Here is a 14,760-nt window from a genome sequence, read left to right on the forward strand (position 1 = left end):
GCGGCGCTCATCTCGCTTTACTGGCCGAGGGAGCCGGCGTACAGCTTCCGGGTCATGTGGCCAGCACGACTAAGCCGCTTCTGGCAAACCAGAGCAGCGCACAGAAATGCCGCTTACCTTCCCGCCAGAGCGGTACCTATTTGTCTACTTGCACTTTGACATGGTTTCGAACTGCTAGGTTGGCAGAAGCAGGGACCGAGCAACGGGAGCTCACCCCGTTGCGGGGTTTCGAACCGCCAACCTTCTGATCGGCAAGTCCTAGGCTCTGTGGTTTAACCCACAGTGCCGCCCACCACTCCTGGTACACATTTCCAATTCAGATTGCAGGTTAACAATTAAATACATTAAAAAATAAAATAAAAACACATTTAGGCGGCGTAATCCTATACACACCAGGGTGCAGACCTCATTGAACTCAGTGGGGTTTATTTCAGAATGGACATGCATAGGACTGAATCATTAAAAACAGAATATTAAAAATGCAATGAATGAAGATCTCAGAGATTAAAACATAATCCTTATTGAAAGCAGCAGATGCTTAGCAGGCCAAAGGTACTGGAATAAAAATGTCTTTATCCATAGGCTGGAGATAGTCAGAGAGAAGACTGTTTGTGCTTCATGAGCCAAAGTGCTTCACAATATTGGTGTTGGCCCTATTTCTTGCCAGCATTCACTAAGTCTTCACCCTAAGCAGGATACAGAGAAGGGGTAAGATAGTGATCATTGAGGTATCTAGCAATTTATGGTACCGTATTTTTCGCTCTATATGACGCACTTTCCCCCCTCAAAAAATTAAGGGGAAATGTGTGTGCTTCCTATGGAGCGAATGCAGGCTCCTTAGCTTCAGCGATAGCAACGTGAAGCTTCCGAAGTGCAGAGGGAGAGCTCCCCCCTCTGGAGGCTTCACGTTGCTTTCGCTGAAGCCGCCTGAAGCCCCCGGAGCGCAGTGAGAACTCCCGCTGCGCTCCGGGGGCTTCGGGCAGCTATCCGCAAGCTTTCGGAGCTCAGCAGGAGTTCTCGCTGCGCTCTGATGGATTGCGGATAGCCACCTGAAGCCTGGAGAGTGAGAGGGGTCGGTGCACACCGATCCCTCTTGCTCTCCAGGCTTCACTTCGCTGGAGAGGCGCTGCACAGTTTTCCCTCTCTGCGCAGCACCCTTTCAGCCAAGCAGGAGGAGAAATGGAAGGGGCTCCGTTTCTCTTACCGCATCGCTGAAGGGGCGCTGAGCAGAGACGGGGATAATTTTTTTCCCCTGTTCTCCCCCTCCTATGGTCCAGTGTGTCCTATGGACCGGTGCATCCTATAGAGCGAAAAATACGGTAATTGCCAACACTTGGGTTTGGTAGACTTTAACAGAAGATCTTGGTTCAAAGACTAGGACCATCACTAGTCCTGCTCCATGTTGTCCTCCAAAGGTTTTACCTCGCTGCAGTGGTGGACCTACATTTTGAGGGCTTGAACTGTTATGGGGCCTCTTCGCAACCAGCAATGAGGTCTAGGTGACCACTGTTATCTTCTTCCTTTACAACATCTGTGCTACTGATTCTTTAGCATTGTTGAAAAATAAGCAACAAAAAAATTAATCAATTTGAGTCATGTGATTCAAACTGGGTCTACTCGGCCCATTTTTTTTTTAAAAAAAGCAATGTGAACTAAAGTCAATTCTGGGGTCCCGAATCCCAGAGGGGCTCTTAAATTTAAGATACATTAGTTTCCTAGTACATCTATCACTGCCTGGCTGGAATGTGTCATTGAATTCTTTCTTGCCTGCCTAGAAGATGAGAGATAATTGTTAGTGTGTGTGTGTGTGTTGAAACCTCTAGCTTTTGTGACACTGGAATCTAGCTTACTGCACAAAAGTAAGAGACACATTCATTGGTCCACCCACTTCTGCCTCTGGCCCCACCCACTTCGCTCCACCCATTATTATTTTTAAAATGTATATGTCAGGGAACTGTCATTGGCTCAGAGACGAGAAATAGAAGGGCAGTTGTGTTACAGGGAGCCTCCGAAAATCTTGCAAAGCAGTTCCTCTTCTGGGGAGGAGGAAAGCCCCTCCAGTGGGGAAGAGGTGCAAGGACCAGAGGATGCTAGTGGGAGCCTTAACCCTCCTGAGCAAGCTGGAGAGGAGGGAAGCACGCCCTTGCCATCACCCATCCCGCACAGTAGTCTGGGGTGCAGAGAGGGGCGGAGATGGTTGGGGATAACAAAACTTTTACGTTGGGGGAGATACAAAAAAAGACCACTCTTGGATTCTGCTAGCGATTGAGCCAGACATGAACTTTTGACGCTCTTCACTGTAAATAATTTGCACCAAAATAAAGCCAGGTAAAAGACAGGTTGGAGTCCTGTCTGTTTACTCTCGAGCATCTGCAACAGCCATCTGACAGTATATAAATTTGTATTAGTTTTACATAAAACATAACATTTTCACATATTAAAAAAGAAAAGCGTTCTTTCTAACCTTGAGACTTCCTTCCTTCCCTCCATGGGTTCCTATTCTAAATTTTATTCCTGCATCTTTTACTGTAATCTATATAACCATAGTATCCAAAATCCAAGTTACATTACAAGGGTCATTGTATTCCTGCCAGTGATTTCAACTGTTTACAGTGATCTTTCAAATACATTAGAAGGTTATTCCAGTCTTTTAAAAATACTTGTTCTTCCTGATTTCTGATCTTTCCCGTCAGTCTTGCCATTTCTGCATATTCCATCAGCTTGGTCTGCCACTCTTCTCTAGTCGGTCCTTCTTCTTCTTCCCATCTCTGGGCAAGAAGCACCCTTGCTTGCTGTCGTTGCATACATAAACAGCAGGGATGCAGGTGGCACTGTGGTCTAAACCACTGAGCCATTTGGGCTTGCCAATCGGAAGGTCAGCGGTTCGAATCCCCACTACGGGGTGAGCTCCCTTCGCTCCGTCCCAGCTCCTGCCAACCTAGCAGTTCGAAAGCATGCTTTCTCTGTGCGCCAGTAGTGGTTTAGTCCTGCTGGCCACATGACCCAGAAAACTGTCTATGGACAAACGCTGGTTCCCTTGGCCTGAAAGTGAGATGAGTACCACAACCCCATAGTCACCTTTGACTAGTGTGATGGTTCTAGGGGTTGCTCGTGCGTAAACCGGTGCCACACCTAGCTGGGTTGCCTGAGTGAACCTTTTCTGTCCAGACAACCACTCACCCGTGGCTGTCTGAATCGCTGGCAGAATACATCAGTGGGCGTTTCTTGAACTTCTTCCATCAAAGAAGCTCTTTGACGCCTAGTCTCCATCTACTTTCCCTGCGTGGAAGCCTTCTGCGCAAGGAGGGTGTGGGCAGCGGAGGACCCGTGCTCTCCCCGCTGGACCCCGGCGAGGAGTCATGGGACCGCCTCGCCGATTCCCCCATTTGCCCCCTTCTCCATTGGTGCTACGCTGATTTCCTTCCCCAGAAGATGGGCTGCTTCTCCTCATCCCGGACGCTCTCCGGAATCCCTCTGAAGCCCTCTCTCTCCCTCTGGCTCCGATGGCAGTTCGGAAAGCATTGTAGTTTGGGGCTTTCCACCAAACTTGTGTACCAGCCCCGGTACCTTCCTTGCGATGGGGGTGGTTCTGACCTGTGCATCCTGAGCCCGTCTCTCGTCCAGCCACGCCATCAGGCTAGCTACAAGTGCCTCCAAGTCTCAGTTCCTCTCAACCAGACTCCGCACCGCAGCTTGTTGCTCCGTCTCTCTGGCTGTCCCTGTTTGGCTCATCGTGCTCCCTCTCCAGGGCTACGCGCAAGCAACGTCAGTGACTGATGGATTGCTGTGATGGTTCTAGGGGTTGCTCGTGCGTAAACTGGCACCACACCTAGCTGGGTTGCCTGAGTGAACCTTTTTTGTCCGGACAGCCACTCGCCCGTGGCTGTCTGAATCGCTGGCAGAATCCATCAGTGGGCGTTTCTTGAACTTCTTCCATCAAAGAAGCTCTTTGACGCCTAGTCTCCGCCTACTTTCCCTGCGCGGAAGCCTTCTGCTCAGGGAGGGTGTGGGCAGCAGAGGACCCGTGCTCTCCCCGCTGGTCTCCGGCGAGGAGTCATGGAGCCACCTCACTGATTCCCTCATCTCCCCCCCTTCTCCACTGGTGCTATGCTGATTTCCTTCCCCAGAAGATGGGCTGCTTCTCCTCATCCCGGGATGCTCTCCGGAATCCCTCTGGAGCCCTCTCTCCCCCTCTGGCTCCCATGGCAGTTCCCTGACAACTAGACTTAACCATCCAGGGGTCCTTTAACTTTACCTTACATAAACAGCATTTTCTTTTCTTTTGGTAGTTTCGTGTCTATAATGCTTAACAAAAAAGCCTCTGCTTTTTTAATGAAAGTTATTTTTGTTAAGTTGTGGGTGAACATATCAGATGACACAGCAATTCTTCAAATGGCTTTTGTTTATTCACAGGCCAGAACAGAACTGAACTGAAGGGTTCAGCCAGGCTGCTTATATAGAGCTCCACTACAACGCAACAGTAACAACTTTCTGTAACTATCCGATCACTGAACATCACTTTCAGTTCCTTATTTGCATATGTCGACCTGAGTGAAAACTATCTACAGTATCCCCCTGCTGGCCCAGGGTGAGAACTTCAGTACATAACAATTTTAAACATTTTTTTCATTATATATCATTTCCCAGAAAGCTTTTACCATCCCACATGACCACGGCATACGATAATGCTCCACCCATTGTTAACATGAGGCTCCTCAAAGCTTGCCCAGGAGCAATGTGGTCCTCAAGGTGAAAAAGCTTCCTTATAATCATCCCAATAAGCTAAAATTACCCTGCCAAACTAATGAATCTTCAGGTGTATTTGGACAGCCTGAAGGAGACCATAACCATTTCTAGAGCAATTTATAACTTGAATAAATCACAACCTCCCATTGATGCAGCTTGCCTTGCTAATGGAATTCTACAGTATTTCTGATTTAGTAACCTTTGAGATTATAAATATTATGTCAATGCTTACCTTAACTTGGCCCACACCGTATATAAATAATCCCTGTGGTCTGTGCCCTTGAAAATGTTCACATTGTCATTCCTAAGAAACATTAGAGGCAAGTGTGTGAAGGTTTTAGATTTAATGCGCCTAAATAATGTTCTTATGGTTTTGGACAGCAAGTTATCACAAAGGAGTGAAAACCTTTCCATCACAAGTATGGATCTGCGACTGCCAGCGAAATAGTATTTCTGCCATTAAATGTTCCAGGTATTCTCATCTATAAAAGCGTTTCAGATCTGCTACAGCGCTAAGATGAAAGATGCTTTCTTAATTTTAGAAGGGGAAAATTTAAGCTGCAATCCTGTACCCACTTACTTGTGAGCAAGCCCCACTGAAATCAATGTAACTTACTTTTGAACAGACTTGCGCTGTTAACCATAGTTCTTTCTTCCGTTCTTACATTTATATTCTGCCCTCTTCCTCCCAGTGGAGCCCAGGCTGGCAGGCACACGAATGATAAAAGAAGGAAAACATCTAAAAACACGTCCAATACAAGTGCAGACTGGGAAAGAGCTGTACTTAAAAGGCTTGTTGGAAGTGGAAGGCTTTCAGTAGGTACTGGAAAGACAACAGAGAGGGTGCCTGTCTTATATATAATAGGAGTTGGGGTGAAATTCCAAAGGGTAGGTGTCAAAATGGCTCCCATATGAACAAGCTGTTTGTAGAGAGAGATTATATTCAGCTGCCATTTTTAGAATATATATACATATATGGGATTCAGGTGGTGCTGGGGGTTAAACCACAGAGCCTAGGACTTGCAGATCAGAAGGTCGGCGATTCGAATCCGCGCGATGGGGTGAGCTCCCGTTGCTCGGTCCCTGCTCCTGCCAACCTAGCAGTTTGAAAGCATGTCAAAGTGCAAGTAGATAAATAGGTACCGCTCCAGCGGGAAGGTAAACGGCATTTCCGTGCACTGCTCTGGTTCGCCAGAAGTGGCTTAGTCATGCTGGCCACATGACCTGGAAGCTGTACACCGGCTCCCTCGGCCAATAAAGCGAGATGAGCGCCGCAACCCCAGAGTCGGCCACGACTGGACCTAATGGTCAGGGGTCCCTTTACCCTTTACCTTTTTATATACATATATATAAACTATGCTATATTTGTGTCCTTGTGACATCTCCCCCGGTCCCTTGAATCCCACCCAGCAGGAAGGTTTTAAATCTTCTTTGTGATCATATATCCTGGTTGTGGAGTGGATCTGGGTCCAAGTTTCCAATTTCCCTTCAGACCTCCCCACCCAAAGCAGGAATGTTGGAGGGTGATTGGCCTTGTTCTCTATGGAGGCCATCAATGAAAGCTTGAATAGGGTTAACCTTTACAGCAGCTGTAGGGAATCTTCAGCCCTCCAGATGTTGTTGAGCTACAACTCCCATTGTTCCTGGTCATGGGCCATGCCTCCTGGGGCTGACAGCAGTTCTAAACTCCTGGTTCACAGGAATCTCTATTTTCTATCCATTGCAACTTAATTATACACACAAACAAGTGAAGTTTGATCTTTATTTATTGCCGGTTATTGGGGCCCTCAGGTCCCCTTCCAACATTATAAATCTCCTCTTCAACAGCACATTTTTTCTAGAAAAAGAGGTGCTGGAGCTCACAACGAACTTCTCCCTTGTTCTCTTAGAATGGCAATGGCAATGGTGCCCACCTGAGAGGTGCTGGAGCTGAGCTCCTGTAAGCTCTGGTTGAAAAAATAAAAGCCCTGCATTTATGTAGGAAAAAGGCATGAGGCATGCATATTGATTAATGTGGGTGGAATTCAACAAAGCCCTACTCAGAATAGACATATTTATGCTCCACCCTCATTGTTCAGCCCGGACACTGAGGTCCAGCTCCGAGAGCCTTCTGGTGGTTCCCTCACTGTGAGAAGTGAGGTTACAGGGAACCAGGCAGAGGGCCTTCTCAGTGGTGGCACTCACCCTGTGGAACGCCCTCCCATCAGATGTCAAAGAAATAAACAACTATCTGACTTTTAGAAGACACCTGAAGGCAACTCTTATTTAGGGAAGTTTTTAATGTTTGATGTTTTATCCTGTTTTTAATATTCTGTTGGGAGCTGCACAAAGTGGCTGGGGAAACCCAGCCAGATGCCCGGGGTATAAATAATAATAATAATAATAATAATAATAATAATAATTCTATATATGAAAACTGCCTTTTTATTGTTGTAAAAAAATCCTACTTATAAAGAAGAAAAAACCCCAGGAGCTCACAATAAATGGGGAAGCAATACAGTTCATTGGTAGAGCATTTGTCTTGCATTCAACTTCAATCCATGAGATGGAGCCGTATCCTGTCTGAAATCGTACAGAGACGCTTCCACTTAGTGCAGACACCACTGAGCTAGCTAGATCAATTGGCCACTCAGCTAGAAGGATCAATAGTCCGACTCAGGACAAGACAGCGTCCTATGTTTCTGAACATTAAAAAAGAGATGGAAACCACTTTAAAATAGAACAGCAAATAAAAACAGCTGCAGACGCAAAGAAATTGTGGAAGCATCAGATCGAACCACAAATAAAACATGCTGTACAAAAGTTTTTAACGGAGGGAAACGAAGTAGCTGCTCTCTAACAGCTCAGACAAGTAATAATAGCCTGGCACCTAAAGCTTAATAAGAAAAGTATGAAGCAGAGTTCTCTTGGGAAGGCATTCCAGAAAGGTATTCCCCATTTTACATACTGTGAGTGTGTTTGGGTTTGTGTGGGGCGGTTTGGGCAGGTTGGTGAAATTCCTTAGTACTCTATAGTATATGGTTACTGTTATGTACTGAAGTTCTCACCCTGGGCCAGCAGGAGGATACTGTAGATAGTTATGCAAATAAGGGATCGAAAGTGACATTCAGTGATTGGATAGTTTTAGAAAATTGTTACAGTTACGTTGTACTGGAGCTCTATACAAGCAGGCTGACTGAACCCTTCAGTTCAGTTCTGTTCTGGCCTGTGAATAAACCAGAGCTGTTTGAAGAATCGCTGTGATGTCTGATATGTTCACCTACAACTTAACAGTTACCAGATTTTTTCAGTGAATCAGGGGACACTTTTTTTTTTAAGCTGAGTAGCAACATGGAGTCAGTAGTGGGGATGGTGAGGCAAAAGACCCTGGACCCAAGCACACATGCATATTGTATAAAGGTGCACCCTGTGAAACATAAATGTGCAGAGTTTTTTAAAAACTGGACATCGGCTGGCTGCGCACAACTCCAGAGCCTCCCCTGATCAGTCAAAACAAAGGGGGAAGGGGGCAGGAGATCTTTACTGCTGGACGTCCCCGGTTCCCCTTCAGCAGTGGCAGCAGCAGCAGCAGTCAGCAATCCGGAGCCAGCCTGGTAGCGCAGTTGACTCTGGCTGGCTTCAGGAGCTGCTCGCTGCTGTGGCGCCCGCCATTTTGCCTCGCCGGAAGTCCCCATATGATGTGTTGTGACTTCCCACAAGGAAAAATGGTGATTGCTATGGCAGCGAGCTGCTCCTGAAGCCAGCCAGAGCCAACTGTGCTACCAGGCTGGCTCCGGACTGCTAAGGCAGCAGCTGCCACATTTCCTGGGGACAGATTTGCAAATCTGGAGACATTCCGGGAACGGAATTTGTCCATGGACAGATCTGCAAATCTGGTAATCCTACTATAGTAGTCATTTCCTTCTCCTTCTCTGAACGCTTGGCCTAGGAGAAGGTTGAATGCGGTGATACCATTTTAATGTTTTGGGGTTTGAAGTGTAGGAAAATAGCAGAGAATATATTAAGAAACATGTAGAGAGGCTGAAAGCAGATAAGAAAGAACCTTAAAATGCAAATGTATGCAATCTGAGTTTGAAACATCTTTGTTGGGTGAGTGGAAAGTCACTAGTTCTGGTGAATTGGAATGTAAATGTCGAGTAACAAATGTAACTTTCCACATGGAAAAAAGAATAAAATATTATTATAAAAAAGAGAGCCGAGTATATGAGAAGTGTCAAAATATCCCATTATTAAACTGGATTTTTGAGCAAAAACAAATAAAACACTGTGTTTTTGTCTGGGGCAGTCGGGTGGACGAATGCATTGCAATGAGCAAAACAACAACAATCAAATCCCCTATTCTCTCAAGCAATCTTTCCCCCTTTAGATATCACTTTTGTCTCTTGTTTTCATGTATTATGAAAGTAGACTTCTGCCATATATTGAATTTGAAAGCGAGATTCCTCTGTTTTTGTGACCATTTCAAAGCACCCACACACCCCTATGCCTTACTGCGACTCAGATGGAAAACATCAGCTGAAGGAACACAGAAGTCAATGCTATTCTTTGACAAATCAGGCAGGTACAGGAATGAGGACTGCAGGATCAATTTTGGGGACGCTTCTGTAATGTTGGGCAGATGGTGCTAGGAAGCCCTAACTGCTGAATATGGCACCACCGAGTTCCAAACCTGTGTCGATGCCACATGCTCAATCCAATAGCACGAATGAGAATCCGAATGCCGGTGGACGGCTCCTAAATCACAGGCAGGGCAAGAAAAATCTGTCCTGAAAGGAGGCTGTGCGTTTTATGAGACTATTAAACAATTTCTCTCTTGCTTTGGTTATTGCAATTATAGCACCCTTGTTCAATGTCACAGCTGCTGTGCATTATTCATTTGAGAATAATAAAAAAGACTGTTAAAAAAGAACCCCTGTAATTAGCATGTTGATCAGCCTCTTCGTTACTAGCAAGTAGTGACAACAAGAGACTTTGCTCTTCTATAAAGTGCCATTACTTAAGGAATAGGGATGAATTAATCAAGATGATTGTAAGGGATACTAACACCCCCCCCCCCAAAAAAAACACACATTAAGGATTATTTCTCTTTTTTAACATATTAGCATATATTTCTTAATGAAACAGCATTCAGCCAGCAAGACTGTCCACCGAGCATTTATAATTTGGATAACATATTGTTACAAGTATTGGAGCCTCAGCTTCAGGATCTGTCCTTCCAGTGAGCACTCAGGGTAATTTCCATCCATTCTTAAGGAAATTAGCGCTGAGTTCTTACTGGAAGGACAGATCCTGAAGCTGAGGCTCCAATACTTTGGCCACCTCATGAGAAGAGAAGACTCCCTGGAAAAGACCCTGATGTTGGGAAAGATGGAGGGCACAAGGAGAAGGGGACGACAGGCAAGGAAAGAGGGCACAAGGAAAGATGGAGGGCACAAGGAGAAGGGGACGACAGAGGACGAGATGGTTGGATAGTGTTCTTGAAGCTACAAACATGAGTCTGACCAAACTGCGGGAGGCAGTGGAAGACAGGAGTGCCTGGCGTGCTCTGGTCCATGGGGTCACAAAGAGTCGGACACGACTAAACGACTAAACAACAACATTGTTACAAGCCACCCCAATCTCTAATCTCTTTCAGGCAACAATTACTCAAGTCTGTGCTTCCTTTTGGCAAAATGAGACTGTGGCATTTTTCAGATATATGGTTTATTTAGACACATATACAACCTGAGCTATGCTCACATCCCGAGAGAGTCTTGCTCCTACCATAGGAGCAGTCTTGGGTTGCAACAGGTCTCCATTATTTCTCTGCCTCCTGCTTTCTTCTTGTCACATAACCCCTGCTCTCTAAGTTTCTGCCCCACATTGCTCTTTCCCCCTCTTCTCTAAGCTCTTAGCTTTATCTCTTGAGCAAAAGGGGCCTCGCCTCTTTGCTGTCTATGGTGAGTTCCTTTGACCCATTGCAGTCCTAATGGTCCATCCCTCGGGTGGTTACCTCAACACAGGAAACTTTTCCTGTGTTGGATAATGCGGCAGCTAGACTGGTGACTGGGAGTGGCTACCGAGACCATATAACACCTGTCCTGAAAGACCTACACTGGCTCCCAGTATGTTTCCAAGCACAATGCAAAGTGTTGGTGATGACATTTAAAGCCCTAAACGGCCTCGGCCCAGTATACCTGAAGGAGCTTCTCCACTCCCATGGTTCAGTTTGGACACTGAGGTCCAGCTCTGAGAGCCTTCTGGTGGTTCCCTCACTGTGAAAAGTGAGGTTACAGGGAATGAGGCAGAGGGCCTTCTCAGTAGTGGTGCCCGCCCTGTGGAACACCCTCCCATCAGATGTCAAAGAAATAAATGACTATCTGACTTTTAGAAGACATAGAAGGCAGCCCTGTTTATGGAGGTTTTTAATGTTTGATGTTTTATTGTGTTTTTAATATTCTGTTGGGGGCCGCCCAGAGTGGCTAGGGAAGCCCAGCCAGATGGGCAGGGTAATAATAATAATAATAATAATAATAATAATAATAATAATAATAGCTTTTAACCCTCTTGTTCATTTCTGTTTCCAGGGTTCTGAAATGTGTGGAGAACCTACATGACTGAAGTAGGCTGACCACTTCAGAAGGTCTCACTCCAACTTGTGGAGGGTGCAGAAAATGGTGAGGGGGCAGGAAGCACATCCTGGAAACCCCCTTGAGCCTGTTGGAACACACCTGGGGGGCACACGCAGCCCCCAGAATGAGACAAACTTCTCCGGGAGTCTTCCTGATGCAGTGCAGCCTGGGACGTCTATAAATCTTCAGTCCCGGCACACTCACTCAGCAGAGTATAGCAGAAACAAAGTGGAGCATTGGTGTGTGCATTCTAAGTATTTATTAAGCAATATATACATGACGAGGGACGCGGGTGGCGCTGTGGGTTAAACCACAGAGCCTAGGACTTGCCGATCAGAAGGTCAGTGGTTCGAATCTCCGCGATGGAGTGAGCTCCCGTTGTTCGGTCCCAGCTACTGCCAACCTAGCAGTTCGAAAGCACATCAAAGTGCAAGTAGATAAATAGGTACCACTCCGGCGGGAAGGTAAACAGTGTTTCCGTGCGCTGCTCTGGTTTGCCAGAAGTGGCTTAGTCATGCTGGCCACATGACCCGGAAGCTGTACGCTGGCTTCCTCAGCCAATAAAGTGAGATGAGCGCCGCAACCCCAGAGTTGGCCACGACTGGACCTAATGGTCAGGGGTCCCTTTACCTTTATATACAGGACAAAGCAATCATGGCATCCTCTCTCTTCTTTTCCAAAAGTACAGTACAGCAGAAGAGAGATAAGACTGACTTCTGTTCTCATACTTTCCAAGCCTAGAAAGTAAACACTGACATGTGATATAACAATCACACATCCAGCAACGGAGGAGTGAAATGCTAACGGAGCCCCTGTGATTAGTAGGATTCTGAACTCCTAGGACACACGAACACCTGATACAGTTATTCTGCAGAGAAATGAAGTTAGAAGAGCAGGTGATTTGCTAGGTACTTAAGAGCGTTCTCCCTGCTTGCATGTCCTGTCTCTCAGAATTTGAGGTAAATCCCTGTATTTTGAGGCGGCTTCTTTTTGCACTTCCAATTTGTTTGACTAGCAAGTGACATTTTCTTACGGAAGCCTCTCTTTTGATCACTGAATATACACCAAATGCATTTGCCGTCATGTTGACATTATGTGGCAAGCCTTCAAATATTTCAAGTGGGTTTGTTCCCCCCAAGCTTGTGCAGATTATCAGTGCTCCTTGCTCATTAACACAGAGAATAATAGCACCAGCCATTGGTACAGTATGTCGCCCTCTGGGCAGAACACAGACAGTCTGTGTGTGATGTCTGCATTGGCCAGGGTTTTAATCTTCCCCTGTGGAGCTGAGGTTCTGTTCCTATCCAATTTACATTTGCTACTTAGATTGATATTCTGAATCTTCTGAATATATCTTATTTTGCCGGGAGACAGAAGCTGTAGGCATCCCTGAGTTCTTTAACAGCTGGATAAATTTTCCTCATAAAACTTTGCCATCAGTCCCATCTAGGAAGCTACATTATAACCTCAGAAGACTGGACCACCTAGCTCAGTATTGTCCATTCTGACCATAGCTGTCAACTTACAGATTTGAAAATAAGGGACCAGCAGCCTCGAAAATAAGGGATCAGCAGCGAAAATAAGGGATTTTAGTCAACCAGCTCCTTTCCATTCCCCCATAACAGTCAATTGAAGGAGCCTCCAAAACAAATCCAAAAGCCCCCCCTCCCACGAGATCACTGCCCGCCATTGTACTCAACCAGCTCCTTTCTTTTTCCCCCACCATGTGCCCCCGCTCCAGACAGACCTTTTCCCCGGCAAGGCTGAGTGGGCTGTCGATGATGTATCCATCCGATTCCGATCTGAGCACTCAGCACAGGTATGTTCAACTTCTGAACCCCTCCGAGCCAAAGGTAGAAAGCCCAGCCATCAGCCAAACGAAGCCTCAAGCCTCAAGGAAAACCACCGTCATCTCTCTGCTGGGAAGCGCTGAGCAAAGGCAAGTCCCCAGGCAATGCAGCTAATTTGATCGGCACAAGGCATGCAAGCTCCACCCCCCAGTCGTTCTTAGACTCCTTATTGGATGGGCAATGCAGCCAAGCAACACAGTTGGAGCCTCCCTCCTTCCTGGCCGGCAAAGAGGGAGGGAGGGAGAGGAGCTGCTTCCTTTGAAACCCGGGGAATTTAAGGGACATCATCAATAAGCGACAGCAGAGGGACACGGCGCAGGGATAAGGGAGTTTCCCGCCAAATAAGGGACGGCTGACAGTTATGACTCTGACTGCCAGCAGCTCTCCAAGATTTCAGACAGAGTCTTCTGAGACTTACATGGAGATGCCAGGAGCAGTGGCATAGCATGGGTTGCCAGTGCCTGCGGCCACATGGAGGAGGGGTAGAAGGGAGGGAAACAGGCAGAATATGCAAGCACATCCAACTGCCCAATGGTGTCCGCATCACCCAGGATATTGCAACCACAGAGATAAGAAAAGAGTTGTTCTGTTCCATTGTCTGGAGAGGTCACTTCCTGCTTCACATGGAGAAGTCATTTTCAATGAAGCCTAGCAACAGAAGTATGCAGCTGTATTGAGGCAGTAACTGGTGCTAAATTTTTGCACCCCCTAAGAATTTTGTACCCAGGGCAACTGCCCCATTCTATGCCACTGACCAGGAACTGAACATGGGACCTTCTGCATGAAAACCATGTACTTTATCACTAAGCTATGGTCTCCATTTGAATAGGGATAGATGGAACAGTCAGTTTTGGTTCTGCCGGTTTCTCATATTTCTAAATTTGTCCTCTTCTGATGTGGAACATTGGTATCTCTCCAGCAGGCTTCTTCTAATTTGTAGCCCCAGTCATTAAAACATAAATTGAGCTAAGGAGAAGAATAAGAAAATGCACACACACTTTAATAAGCTGTTTTCACTTGAAACAAATTTGGGGAATCTTACTTGGGCAAAAGATCTGAGGGGTGCCGAGGGAAGCCAAAGGACGGAAAACTGGAGAAGCTTAAATGGTGCATTTCCCAACAAGATAAGCAAGGCAGGAGATGAAACAAACCTACCAGTGTAAGAAGGAACAAAGCAATGCAACTTCCACCATGTAAAGTGAGTCCATTTCAAGCTGCAGCCTTCTTCAGGGATACCTGTATCGATTTATAAATAAATGTAATACACATTTTACTGCTGCTGCTAATGAGTGCTGCTATTAATTATTGTATTAATTTTCAGCTTTAATATTGCATATTGGATTTCTGTTTCTTTGGTTAGCTGCTTGGAGAATTTATTTGAACCGAAGAGCAGGTTAGATGCATGGTCATCGTCGTCGACATCATCATCATCATCATCATCACCACGGGCATCTGCAAAGAACTCAGCACTCAGAAATTTGCATTTTTATCTTCCAAGGAACCCAGATCAACATTTTATTCTCCCCACTTCAATACACACTAGGCTAAGAGAG

The 14,760-nt window shown here is 46.1% G+C and overlaps 1 long non-coding RNA gene across 1 annotated transcript; it reads right to left on the reverse strand.

Moving 5' to 3' along the window:
- Positions 1–492: 492 nt before the first annotated feature.
- LOC309350887 lies at positions 493–13,734 on the reverse strand. The gene is made up of 5 exons (XR_014160561.1): positions 13,626–13,734; positions 11,988–12,094; positions 5,363–5,449; positions 4,979–5,050; positions 493–686 (listed from the first exon to the last, which is right to left on the reverse strand). It is a non-coding gene; the product is annotated as an uncharacterized lncRNA (long non-coding RNA).
- Between the last annotated feature and the right edge of the window lie 1,026 nt (positions 13,735–14,760).

Source organism: Podarcis erhardii, assembly GCF_964252035.2.
Source record: "Podarcis erhardii genome assembly, chromosome: 10".
NCBI classification, from domain to species: domain Eukaryota; kingdom Metazoa; phylum Chordata; class Lepidosauria; order Squamata; family Lacertidae; genus Podarcis; species Podarcis erhardii.